At 29.4% G+C, this 13,729-nt stretch overlaps 1 pseudogene; it reads left to right on the top strand.

Moving 5' to 3' along the window:
- The first annotated feature begins 1,987 nt into the window (after positions 1 to 1,987).
- The window catches only part of LOC113383324, a 49,436-nt pseudogene continuing 37,694 nt past the window's right edge, over positions 1,988 to 13,729 (top strand).

Raw genomic sequence — 13,729 nt, 5'->3', positions numbered from 1 at the left:
TTCAATTATAATAATGATTATATTACCACAGTTTTTCATTTCGTCACGCTGTAGTACAAATTAATACTTCTAGCCAATATAATTATCTACAAAGCTAATTACTATCGGGTAATTAAGCATGGCTTTCACTTTACGTAATATATTTTCCATGTCCTTATTTTCCGATATCAAATTCTTTGGACGAATTTATGTACGTTTCAATCAAAATTAATTTTCATTAAAAATTTTGTAGTGTTGCCGAGAAAGAGTAGATTTTACTAACATACTAATATGATTACAAAAATGTTTGCCTTATCGTAAGTTATAGTAATCGCAGAAAAATCTACAATATTTTTGTATATATCTTTACGTTTCAACGTCTTCTGAACATTTTGGCATACTTTAGAAAAATTTGATATATGGATATATGATGGATATATGTGTGTGTATGTTTTTTTAGCGAAGGAAATATGTGGGTATGTCGGACTCAATACTGCCTGGGTATAATACCGATTAAAACCTCTGGTCCCAACGGAAACCGCCCTTAGGCATTACTTCCTGGGGGGAGGATCTAGAATGTTATCATTCTTACATTGAATTTATACTTATCTTTTAAATGATTGAAGTCCCATTCGCCTGTGTATGTGGATGTGTGTATGTGTATGTATAAACGTGTGCGTATGTATGTGTATTCGTACGTGTGTGCGGATACAATTTTTTATCGACGAAAATCAATTACTGATTTACCTAAATTAAAGAAAAAATAATCAAAATTCATTTAAAAACATTATAGATGAACTAAATAAGTTTTATGTTGGGAAAATCTAGGATGTTATTGCCATTTGTTTATATAAATATATGTGTTTATATCTTTATATATAGATAATAATTGTTAAATGAATTAGAGAATGAATTATAATAAACTATTTGTACAAATATTGTGATATCTCATATATGGCAATATAAATGACTAAGATAGAGTATTTAGAAACATATATTTTAATAAATAAAAAAATAAAAGTAAAAAATATTGATTTACTTAGCTTTTATATATATATATATATATATATATATATATATATATATATATATATATATATTTACATCTATTACATAATTAAATATCAGCAATTTTTTTGAATAGTTCATAGAATGTCTAAATCGGATGCCAATCCATTGCTTGGGCGACCGGGTATGATGGAATCCTATTTTGCTGTTTTATATCCTGTGTGGGTTCGCCCGTAGGTAAGCGGTTAAGAGCGACGGGACCTGAATCAGAGGTCTCAGGTTCGATACCTATTTCGAGCAGCCTATTGTCAGGCAGCAATGACAACGATTTTCAGTTGGAAATATAGATAGCAATATGTTTCCAAGTGAAAATAGCCCTTGCCCGGCATTGCTTCACTGATAAAAAGTCAGCCCTATTAGATGAATTCTAATAAAAAAATCATCAAATATGGGTGGATTAACCATTGGGTTTACCATCTAAAAAATAGAAAGTAAGGAGAAGTTTCAGCCCAATAGCTCATAGCACGTAAGGTTCTGATTGCTGTTAAAAGAAATAAAAAATAAAATAAATTTTTTTAAAAAAAAAAATATGTCCTGTGGACCCTTAGAAGGCGTTTTATGCATGAATTTGGGTGCTTTACGAGTCTCTTTTTATAATTCCTCATGTACTGTATTAATATTGAGGTCTTCATGTGTGTGCCAATTTGGTACATATTTAAGGGCATATAAGAACCTGAATAATTTGAAAATAATGCTGTATAAAAAATAAAAAGCAAACTATTTAAAATCAATACAAGTGGATTTTTTTATCATTAGTCTTTTATAGAATTTTATTTTCAAAACAATGGTTACTTCAAATAATTAGAAACAATATTTTTGTCATTTTTAAATTATGATAAATTATGCCTTTAAAAAATTTAAACTTACCGCCTTTTCCCTAGATCCCATAATAACTCGAAGCTCTCTAGCGGCCGTGATCGACACTACACTGACAGCTCGGGAAGCAAGCCCACCGCACATCAAGCATGGCGGCTTTAGGTCGACAATCGATTAGATTTATCCATAAAACGCATTTTTGCAATTCAAATCGGTGTTATGGAACTTTTAGAGGATTCGGTAATAATTCTTCATTATGTTACCGAACAGCTTGTGCTTGTTTAGTGAGTGGTGGTTTAGTGCTTTATGCTGTTACGAAATGGAAAGATTTTGCTACTGTCCATGCTTTGCGGCGAGCAAAGGTAATGTAATTTTAAATGATATATATTGTTTTTAATGTATTTTTAAGTATCAGTATCTTTACATCATTTCTGTGTTGTTTTGGTTTATTATATTAAGAATTAACGTTTCGAGGGCAAGATCATATTTGTAGGTTATGTTAGTATTTATGAGAGTATTTTCGTTATCATATCAACCTACTCGATACACGTCATTGACGATTATGTATTTTACTTATTAGCCTACGATATTTTTGCTGATTCTTAACAAACCTTGAATATATATATATATATATATATATATATATATATATATATATATATATATATAGGTGTATTTTGCATATCTATTTTGCCAAATGTTGTTTAGTATTTTATTCCCATATAGTTCTATAAAAGTTTGACCTTCTCAACATTTTCATGAAATGATAATTTCAAGTATGGGGCCATCCGCTAATCATGTGATCGATTTCTTAGGATTCTTGGACTCCCCCGCCCCCACCAAATACCACATGTATTTTCAGCACCATAAATATTTTTTTTTTATTTTTTGTTTTTTTTTTTAATTCATCTGAAAAATAAATACGCGTGGTATCTTACTAGATCCCCCCTTCCCCATGTGAATTTTAGATTTTTGTCAACCCCCCCCCTACCTTTAAGGGGGTATTCTAGTGCAGAGCGATGAATTTTAGGTCATTTTTAAAGTGTCGTAAAAGAAAGCAATTAATGTTTTTACTATCCATTTTATTACCACTTGTTCATTAATATTATTAAAGTACAATACAAAAATTAAAAAAAAAGTTGAGAATTGAAGAAACTGGCAGCTGGTGAAGTGGGGGGGTCTCAAAAAATTGGCACATCAGTCTTGACATGATTTCAGCCCTCCTAGCCATCCGAATTAAAAGAAATAAAAAGATTATTAATCTACAATGATGTCGCAATCGCCCGAACTAGCAATGAGTAAAAATTTTTTTTTTACAAATTGGCGACTGTTTGAAAAAAAAGTGTTTTTTTACTGTTTTTTTTAGTTTATCGAATTTTTTAAAAATAGGAATTTGGGGATAATCCTAGTTCGGGCTATAGGTAGGTCTATAAACAAGACTCTCTGAACATTTCAAGTGAATAGGTCGAGTAGAACTCAAGAAATCGTGTCAACAGTTCTGAAAAAGTCTGTTCTGAGAAAAACGCATTTAAAGTTTTGCGTGAAGCCAAACCAGTATGGAGACCGAGTTAGTAAAATGCCTATATCTCTGAAAATAATTCAAATTTTCCAAAACCTTCTCGTACCCATATTCTTAGATAGTTAAACTTTGAAAATATGAAATAAAAAAAAATGATTTTTTTGAATTTCTACACTAGAATACCCCCTCAAGCCTCATATTGGCGCAATATTAATGTCTAACAAAGTTTTTATAATAACTTCAAATGTAAATGAAGATTCTAATATTCCTTATTTATTTAGGATCTTTCTAAAGAATTTCGCCGGTTGTTTTATACAAATATTTTGAACATCTTCTTATCAGTCATTCTCGAGGTCAGATCCCTGAACCAGAGTATTTGTGAAAGTGTGAATTTATACATTAGATCATATGATAACAAATTCCTTAATACTAGTGTTGCTCATATGATATAATTGAGAAGAAAAATTATAAAATTGAGAAGAAAACTCGCTTGATATTCCTGTAATGGAATGTTTTTTGGAGAATTATTTTTTAGCACAATTTGAAAAGTTTCAACTATAGTGTATTTCTATATAATGATATATTATTAATTAACAGGCGACTGAAAAAGTAATTTATGAAATAGCATCATAGATAAAGAAGAAATGTAATCATTGTCGACTATGATAATTATCTTGTCTTTATAATTTTGATTTATTTTAATTCAATTGTAAGAGCTCAGGCCTTGCAACTGTAGGCTTTCAGGCTTTTACTTGAAAATATATATATTTTTTGTCTTTATAATTTCGGCTTATCTTAGCTCAATTGTAAGAGCTTAGACCTTGCAACTGTGTGATTTCAAGTTTTTATTTGAAAATATAATTATCTCCGTCTTTATAATTTCGGCTTATCTTAACTCAATTGTAAAACCTCAGACCTTGCAACTGTAGGATTTCAGGTTTTTACTTGAAAATATATATATATATATATATATATATATATATATTTTGTCTTTATAATTTCGGCTTATATTAGCTCAATTGTAAGAGCTCAGACCTTGCAACTGTAGGATTTCAGGTTTTCACTAGACAATTCTAATTTTTTTTGTCTTTATAATTTTGCGTTATCTTAGCTCAATTGTAAGAGCTCAGACCTTGCAACTGTAGGATTTCAGGTTTTCACTAGAAAATTCTACATTTTTTTGTCTTTATAATTTTGGCTTATCTTAGTTCAATTGTAAGAGCTCAGACCTTGCAACTGTAGGATTTAAGGTTTTCACTTGAAATTCTATATTTTTTTGTCTTTATAATTTTGGCTTATCTTAGATCAATTGTAAGAGCTCAGACCTTGCAACTATAGTAATTCAGATTTTTACTTGAAAATACATATTTTTTGTCTTTATAATTTTGGATTATCTTAGCTCAATTGTAAGATCTCAGATCTTGCAATTGTAGTATTTTAAGTTTTTACTTCAAAATATATATTTTTTTGTCTTTGTAATTTTGGCTTATCTTAGCTCAATTGTAAGAGCTCAAACCTTGTAACTGTAGGATTTCAGGTCTTTACTTGAAAATATAGATCTAAATATGTTTTTAAGCATCAGATTAAAAATATCTCATCAGTGTTAGAGACATTCTAAGAACAAAAATATATGTAATATATAGATCAACCAAATCAAATTTTTAAGCATCAGATTGAAAATATCTCATCAGTGTTAGAGACATTCTAAGAACAAAAATATATGTAATATATAGATCAACCATTGGGTTGCCGACGTCGTCAATCACTAGTGTTCATAGAACAGTTAAGTTCTGATTGCTATTCCAAAAAAATGAATATTCTCCAATTCCGAAATAAACATAATTCGACTACTACGTTTCTAAAATTCTTATCAATCAATCTCCATTCTAGGAATATGAACATGTTAAATGTTTCATTTGAAATATTTAACAGTCGATAAATAGTAGCGCATTGTTTTCAGCACTTAATTTAATTCACAAAGCAAATTTAAATTTTGGACATCGTGATTCGCGGCACGTACACACTTTTTGCACATGACATAACATTGATGAACGATACTTGATAACGTTTTGCGATCATGACGTTTGTCGATCGGAAATTAAAATATTGATTGAATCATCGATTTTTAAGTGAGTGGCTAATAAGTGTCAACTTTGGCCGGATGAATGATGCTGTGATTTTAGCTTTTGATTACAATGTAAAATTTTTGCTTTTCATAAGATTTTGCTTTAATGCTACCATTTAGATTTTTTTTGTAATTATTATTTAACAGGTAATAGTACTTAAGGGGTTATCCTAGTGTAGAAATTCAAAAATCGATATTTTTTATTTCATATTTTCAAAGTTTAACTATCTAAGAATATAAGTACGAGAAGGTTTTTGAAAATTTGAATAATTTTTGGAGATATAGGCATTTTACTGACTCGGTCTCCATGCTGGTTTGGCTTCACGCAAAACTTTAAATGCGTTTTTCTCAGAACAGACTTTTTCAGTACTCTTGTCACGATTTCTGGAGTTCTACTCGACCAATTTATTTGAAATTTTCAGATAGTCTTGTTTATAGATCTATCTATAGTCTGAACTAGAATCATCCCGAAATTCCTATTTTTACTATTTTTAAAAAATTCGAGAAACTCAAAAAAAAACAGTAAAAAAAACTTTTTTTTTTCAAACAGTCGCCAATTTGTGAAAAAATTTTTTTTACTCATCGCTAGTTCAGCCGATTGCGACATCATTGTAGATTAATAATGTTTTTATTTTTTGCATTTTCGATGGCTAGGAGGGCTGAAATCATGTCAAGACTGAGGTGCCAATTTTTTGAGACCATCCACTTCATCAGTTGCCAGTTTTTACAATTTTTAACTTTTTTACTTTTTAATTTTTGTTTTGTATCTTATTAATATTAATAAACAAATGGTAAAAAAATGGTTAGTAAAACATTCATTGCTTTCTTTTACGACACTTTAAAAATAACCTAAAATTCATCACTCTACACTAGAATACCCCCTTAAGGGTACTAATTTGACTTTTAGATTCTAGAAACCCAAATAGTTGTCTTATCTCTAAGTGATGAATTTTTTTTTAGCAATGCTGGGTTTATTTTCACTTAAAAACATGATATTATATTGCTATTTATACTTCTTTTATTTCATTTACTAAGTAAAAACCGATGTCACTACTGCTTGATATCAGGTTGCCGAAGCGAGTATCAAACTTGGGCCTCTGATTGAAATCCCATAGCTTTAACTTCGAATCCACAGAGTGGATCAAGAGATTTTTTCATCTTATTTTTCGGGGAAGGGCTTCTAATTCGAATTTAAAAATAAAAAAATTGCTTTATGCAAATTAAAAGACATAAAATTTAAATTAATTGTGCTTTTAGTTCATGTATTTTTAACTGTCTTGGAAATGTTCTATTTAAATTATTTTAAATATTGCTATTTTTAACTTCTCGTAGAGTAAGGTATAGTAATAGGCCAAAAATCGAAAATGAAAATTTTTGCATATCTTCACGTTTCAGAGGTTTCTGAACATACCTCATAAAAATGGATGTGTGTGTGTATGTGTGGAGACAATTTTTTGACAAAGGCAGGTTCAGCGGCTTTGGAGATATGGAGCAAAAAGTGCTAAAAATGACAGCTTTTAAGATAACGGATTAACAGATTTGAATGATCCGGAAAACATTTGATTTGTAATGATGAGGAGAAGTGGTGATTAAATTTTGGCGAAGGTAGGTCTAGTCGTTTTCGGGTTCATTCGCTGTTTCTGAGAGACCTTAGCATCCGATTTGAATGATTTAAAAATTTTTGCTTTTTCTAAAAAAAATATTTTTTTATCGAAAAATTATTCGGTTTTTAATTTTAATTCTAGCTAAAGTTCTAAACATCACTTATATATAATATTTCAAATAATTATAATAATCTATTCGAGAGCATTTAATATTACTCGAATATTTCATTAAGGTACGGGAAGTTTCAGCAATTTGTCTTAAGGCGCGATGCCATACACCGCTAGTTTTTTTTGTATATCTTGCAATTATAATATCTATTTTGTTTGAAATAATGCAATATTGTAATAAAAAAAATTATAAGGTGTCTCATCTTTATAACCATTTGCTATACATAATAAAGCAAAAAAGTCTTTCTTATCTCTGCAATAAAACTCTTCGTAAAAATTTTCCTATACTTATATTTCTCTTATTTTTATGAGATTTTTTTACTTGTTGACCTATAAATCTCCGAATGTCGTCAGTTTGTTAAATGGATATTTAATTAGTCATATTGCCAGTTTTATGATCTCCCAAGCAGTATATTTTTATGAAGATTTATTGCTTGAATTGAATACGTCCGTTTATTTCGTATAGTTGATTTTGTTTCATATTATTTCACGATCATTAAAGAATAATAATCGATCGATATGATTTGGCACTATGAATAACAGATCCGTATTTCATTTTTTCTTTCATAATGCAATATAAATTTTACGTAAAAAGTCTGACCATAAAACTTCAATAGATCCTTCGTAAAAGTCTTGTATTATTATATTAAAAGTCCTATATTTTTAAGTATGTCTCTAATTAAAACAGATATTGACATTATTTATTATAAAAAAATATCAGCAAATATACTTCGAATATAGTTAATTAGTCATAAATGGATTGGAGAACTACTGGGTTGCCATCCATTCCAACATCTATAGGTATAATAAAGTCAAAACAATGACTGTCCTAAGTGTAATTAAAAACAGGAAAAAATAATTGACATTAATATCTTATCTTAGACACTATAAACGACAAAAAAGTTTAAATAACATTAACAAAATTAAAATGAATTTTTAAGAAAACATTCATTAATACTACATATTATGTTATAGGCTAGCACAACTTAATTTTTTGGTTTACGGCTTTAGATGTAGCATTTCATATAATTTTAATATCATATTGAAACTAATAAATCTTTATCAATAACCAATTTCTTGTTTTGCGTTATTGAAATATCTGTATTTTATTATTACACATCTGTTTTATATCTATTTAGAATAGGTTACTCATTGTGAGATCGGTCGTTTGAAGATCGGTCTGTATCCTCTGACTTGTCAATCCAATTGAAATGAATGGGTGTTGGCAATTTGTCACGAATTCTCCGGAAATTTTGTGTACGCCTTCTAATATAGATGTCATTTGACTTTATTTCTATTTAACAAATAATTCGTATCTATTCATACATAGGTTGATGAACCTATTTGCAATAAAATTCTTAGGAAGACTGTAAATTCACATTCAAACTTTACGTGGACGTATTTGTTCTAATATAATGAAAAGATCAGACCACAATTTGTATTATTGGAGAATATGATATCTGAAAAATTCGGCATGATTTATCTATTTCTAATATTATTTTTTTAATAAGAACTTAAGTAAGTTGAAGTTAAATATAGTTTTGTTACAATTCCTGTAGGAAGTTTATATTTTTGTCAGAAAAGCGGATTTGCTAATTTGAAATCCCGACGTTCTCAAGTCATTCTTAATCGTTTGGGACTAAAATTGGGAGAAGTATGTGTGCATGTATGATTGTGTATGTTTGTATATCCAACCGACAGTGGGTACCAACCTTTTTCGAAACGTGCCCTCCCCCCCGCTCTAATGAAAAAAATTGTTGTCCCTCTTAATTTTTTACTAATACTTTATTTTATACTCAACTGATATTATCAGATTACAAATTAATATACAATATTATGTAAAAATATCCATAAAAGCTATATATTTGTTTATTTTTTCGTATCATTTAAAAAATTTTGGGTCATTTTCGAAAATAGTATTCTGGAAAGAGAGTACGCATCCCCCTGAGGCCAGTCTGGCGCCCCCTAGAGGAGTCGCGCCCTACAAGTTGGAAACCATAGATGTAACCCTATTTTTGACTTTTTGTCGACGTTTTCTCAAAAACAGCTGCACCGATTTTTATTTTTTTGCAACATTTTATGCAAGTCTAGAATTAGTAGAAATTAGTAGAAAACTGCGATAAAATTGACCATGTTTTAGCCAATTTGAATTTCCAAAAAATCTTCGATAGATATTAGTTGAGAATCGTGTTGATTAGATGTTGGTAATGAATTATTGAGATTTTCGACGAACTGGTCTTGAGGCAAAATGCCACTTACACCAAGTCTGCATATGGTTTCAGATTTTATAAGAGGTTTTAAATGTGAACAGTTTTTAAACTTTAGAGAAGAGTGGAGGATCAATGCATAATATATTGACATTTTTTGTTGCATCTCTAAAGTATTTGCATGGTCAAAATTAAAACAAATGTACTTTTTATAAGCGTTTGAATATACGTAATATTTAAATTATTGTTTCAATAATTATTTTGACGCTGGTTCTTACTGAAAATAATTTCGTCGAATTTTTATAGTGGAACTTTATACGTTTTGGAGGTGGTTGAGGTGGTTGATTAAGTACTACGTCTTTTTATTGAATTAAATATATACATTAAATTACAAATTTTCTACGATCCTTTTCTTAAATATATATTCATTTTATAGTTTTTATTTATGTCGCTTTAATATCTTTTAATTCATTTTTACCTGCAAATTTCTTACATTTCATTTGTCCTATTACAGTGAGTAATAGTATTGCAAAGTATACGTATAAGTCTATTATGAAATGCATTTGTCATATTGTAATGAGAAACAATTTACATACTCATTGTGCTGTAAATATTGTTGTGAGAATAATTCGCTTCATCAATGAAACGCACTAATTGTCAGCAATTGCGACTTCTTTGATCATTCTTAGCATTTGTGTCTATGGCTAGTTTTAGTACTTAGTTTATGAGACCCTTTCATTAAACTCGCTCATTTATTACGTGTAATGGCTGTTTTGAATTCCAGATGCTTTATTTAGAATACATAAACTTGAAAGAGTTAATAGCTTGATTTATTTGCCATTGTAAAGGTCTATATAGTAATATGCTCTTTGAGATTTTACCGCTGAGCGAAGGAAGTTATACAATAGTTTTACCATATTTAAGAATTTATTTTTTTGAAAACAAAAAAGGACTGAGCGAGGGAGTCAAACCTGGAACCTCTATTTGAAGTTATAGCGCAAACCACAAAGGAGCTTTAAAATCACTTTAAATGCAAAAATATGAAATTTTTGAATTAAAATTTTTGATGAATTTTTTAATCGAGTTTAAAAAGTAACTTTGAAAATAATATATACAAGAAATAATATGTAATAAATAAAATATCGAGTACAACTCAATAAAATATTTAATTTTGAGGGCAGTGAGAAAACTAATAAGGGATTATTATTGAGATAATTTACTGCCCGTAGGGTAAGTTATTGTAATCGTCCAAATATCGAAATTGAAAATTTTTGCATTTTTCGACGTTTTGATGGTTTCTGAACATTTTGGCATACGTCAGAAAAAATGGATGTGTGTATATATACGTATGGATACAATTTTAAAGTCACGTTTTCGGGCGAATCAATCGATTTGAATGGTTCATTCAAAACTGCAATTTTTTGCCCATTTAGCTCTGCATCTTCAAAATGGCTGGGCCTGCCTTTGCCAAAAACTAATAATCTCTTCTCCCAATCATTACAAATTGAATGTTTTTAGATTATTCAAATCGGATGCTCCGTTCTCTCAACAACTCGATTTCTACTTTCTGCACTCATTGCTCTTTATCTCCGTAACTGCTGGACCTGCCTTTGCCAAAAACTAATCAGCACATCTCCCTATCAATAGGAATCGAATGTTTTTTGAATTATTTAAATCGGTTGATCGGTGTTCCCGAAATCGTCGACGAAAATTTGTTTTCCGCACACACGCACACACACATACACACACACACAACCACACATACATCCATTTTTTCTAAGGTATAGCAAAATGATCAAAAACCTTTGAAACATAAAGATTTATAAAAACCTTCATTTTCGATTTTTTTTGCAATTACTATAACTTGCCCTACGGGAGGTTAAATATATGGTAGGGCGGGGCACAAAGGTCCAATTTGACTTTGGGCAATAATATTGTGAAAACCTAATCAATTATAAGTATAAGGAAATCATTGAGTACATAATTTATATCCACTAATAACATAAATTGATTTTGATATTAATTTTATTAATACCTACGCTTATTTATTATCATATAAAACTTACTATAATATAAGACTAAATTAGGGATATAATAATCTTACTATTATCACACTATTGTATTATACTATACTATTATATATCCGAGATAATTTAACTATTATCTATTATACCGTGAGATACCTATGCCATCAATTTCTCTATCCATACAAATAATCATATATATATATATATATATATATTAAATTTTTATATAATTTGATGTTGAAATATGTTGTGATATTCAGTTTTCAGGGCAATACATCAATAAAAAATTTGTATGACTTTAAAACATTTTTATTTTATTCATACTTTCGACACATTGTTTTGTGTCATCTTCAGTGGACTCTAGATTGAAAGAACAGATAGAAATTATTAAATAAAACTAAAATATAAGAAGTGATATGGTATGAACTTACATGTAATTGAATACAATTTTATATCACGAATCGAATACGTCTCAGAGACGCTTTTCAGAATCTTGTCTGATACATCTTTACAAAAATAGTTTAAACAAAAGATTGGATATTTCCTCACTGTGTGAAAATTACCAAGTAGTCTTAAACAATGTCTCGAAATTCATACCTTTAAAATAGTTACCTATCATGATCGACGTTTTTTATATTAATTTTAATGCCAATTTTTCTTTTTATTTATTTATTTTATTTATTTATTTTTTTTTTTTTTTTTCTTTTCTTTTAATTTTTATCTCATTTTTACAAATATGTCCACCCTCACAATTGTCATGTTTTTATATTTCACTATATGTTCCCTCTCGCGTTGTCAAATCTTAAATTCTTTGGTCAGTTCGTTTTCTTGGTACCTAACCCTCAACACGTGGTTCGCACATTGATGTACATTCAGTCGTCAGCCTTACATCGGAGCACAGAAATGTACGGCGTGATGTTACTTTACAAATTCATAAAAATCATTCAAAAATTTATATATTGTTCAATTTAAAATGAAAAGGATTGTTTTTTGTAACATTGTGAACATTTATAATATGATATAATAGGATTGTGCATTGTGAACATTTATAATATGCAATAATTAGGATTAATTCAATTACATGTAAGTTCATACCATATCACTTCTTATATTTTAGTTTTATTTAATAATTTCTATCTGTTCTTTCAATCTAGAGTCCACTGAAGATGACACAAAACAATGTGTCGAAACGTATGGAATAAATAAAAATGTTTTAAAGTCATACAAATTTTTTAATTGATGTATTGCCCTGAAAACTGAATATCATATATATATATATATATATATATATATATATATATATATATATGTACATATATGCATATCAGACACCCTACATACCTATTTAATATTAATTTGTTATATTTCTACCTTACGCCCTATTATCTCTACCTATCTATTGCCTATACCGGGGATTGAACCCGGTTCCTCTGCGTGACAGTCACGCATCTTAACCACTACTCTATCGGGACCCCCACTGAAAATATATTATGGAACACACTGTTGTTTCTTTGGTTCATTAATTGAGCATTTTCTAATTAATTGAGTAACTAATACTAAGGTGACGCGACAGCACACAAAAAAAGACGGTTGATTGTAGCGTTACGGTGGTCGAGGGGTTAAGGTCGTAGCCTGTCACGCGGCGGACCGGGGTTCGATTCCCGGTAAGGGTAAAAATAGTATGTAAGCGAAATTGTAGGCGTAAGATAATAAATGTTAGGCGGTTTAGATATAAGTGTAAGGATTGAGCGTATACGATGTGGTGGTAAAGGAACGTACGATATAGTAGTTATAAGGCGTATAACCACGTAAAATGTAATGTTTAGGTGTGGTTAGGTATAGGTGATACACATACGCGAAAAGAAATTCATGATATCGTATAAGAATTGCGAATGTTATATAGATTTAATTTATAAATATTCTTTCTTCTAAACAAATATTTAGTTTTCTGGTTAGTTTTTTGACAAAGGCAGGGCAAAAGTGCAAGAAATGCCGATTTAGTTTTTGAGTCAACGGAGCATCTGGTTTAAATGATTCAAAAAACATTTTACATTTATTTACTGAAGGAAGAAGTGTTTTGGGCAGGTCCAATAAAAAAAGTAAAATATTCTTTGTTAAAAATATTAAATATCGGTACGAAAATTTCTAGCAATTTGCCTTAAGGCACGCCATGCACCTCTAGTTTAGTCTTATATTATAAAACAAAAAGTTCAAAA

The sequence above is a fragment of the Ctenocephalides felis genome, unplaced genomic scaffold (genome assembly GCF_003426905.1).
Source record: "Ctenocephalides felis isolate EL2017-DRISC unplaced genomic scaffold, ASM342690v1 CF-g0.4_SCAFFOLD_00845, whole genome shotgun sequence".
Lineage (NCBI taxonomy): Eukaryota > Metazoa > Arthropoda > Insecta > Siphonaptera > Pulicidae > Ctenocephalides > Ctenocephalides felis.
The sequence above is the reverse complement of the archived record's forward strand: the minus strand, read 5'-3'. Positions and strand labels throughout refer to the sequence as shown.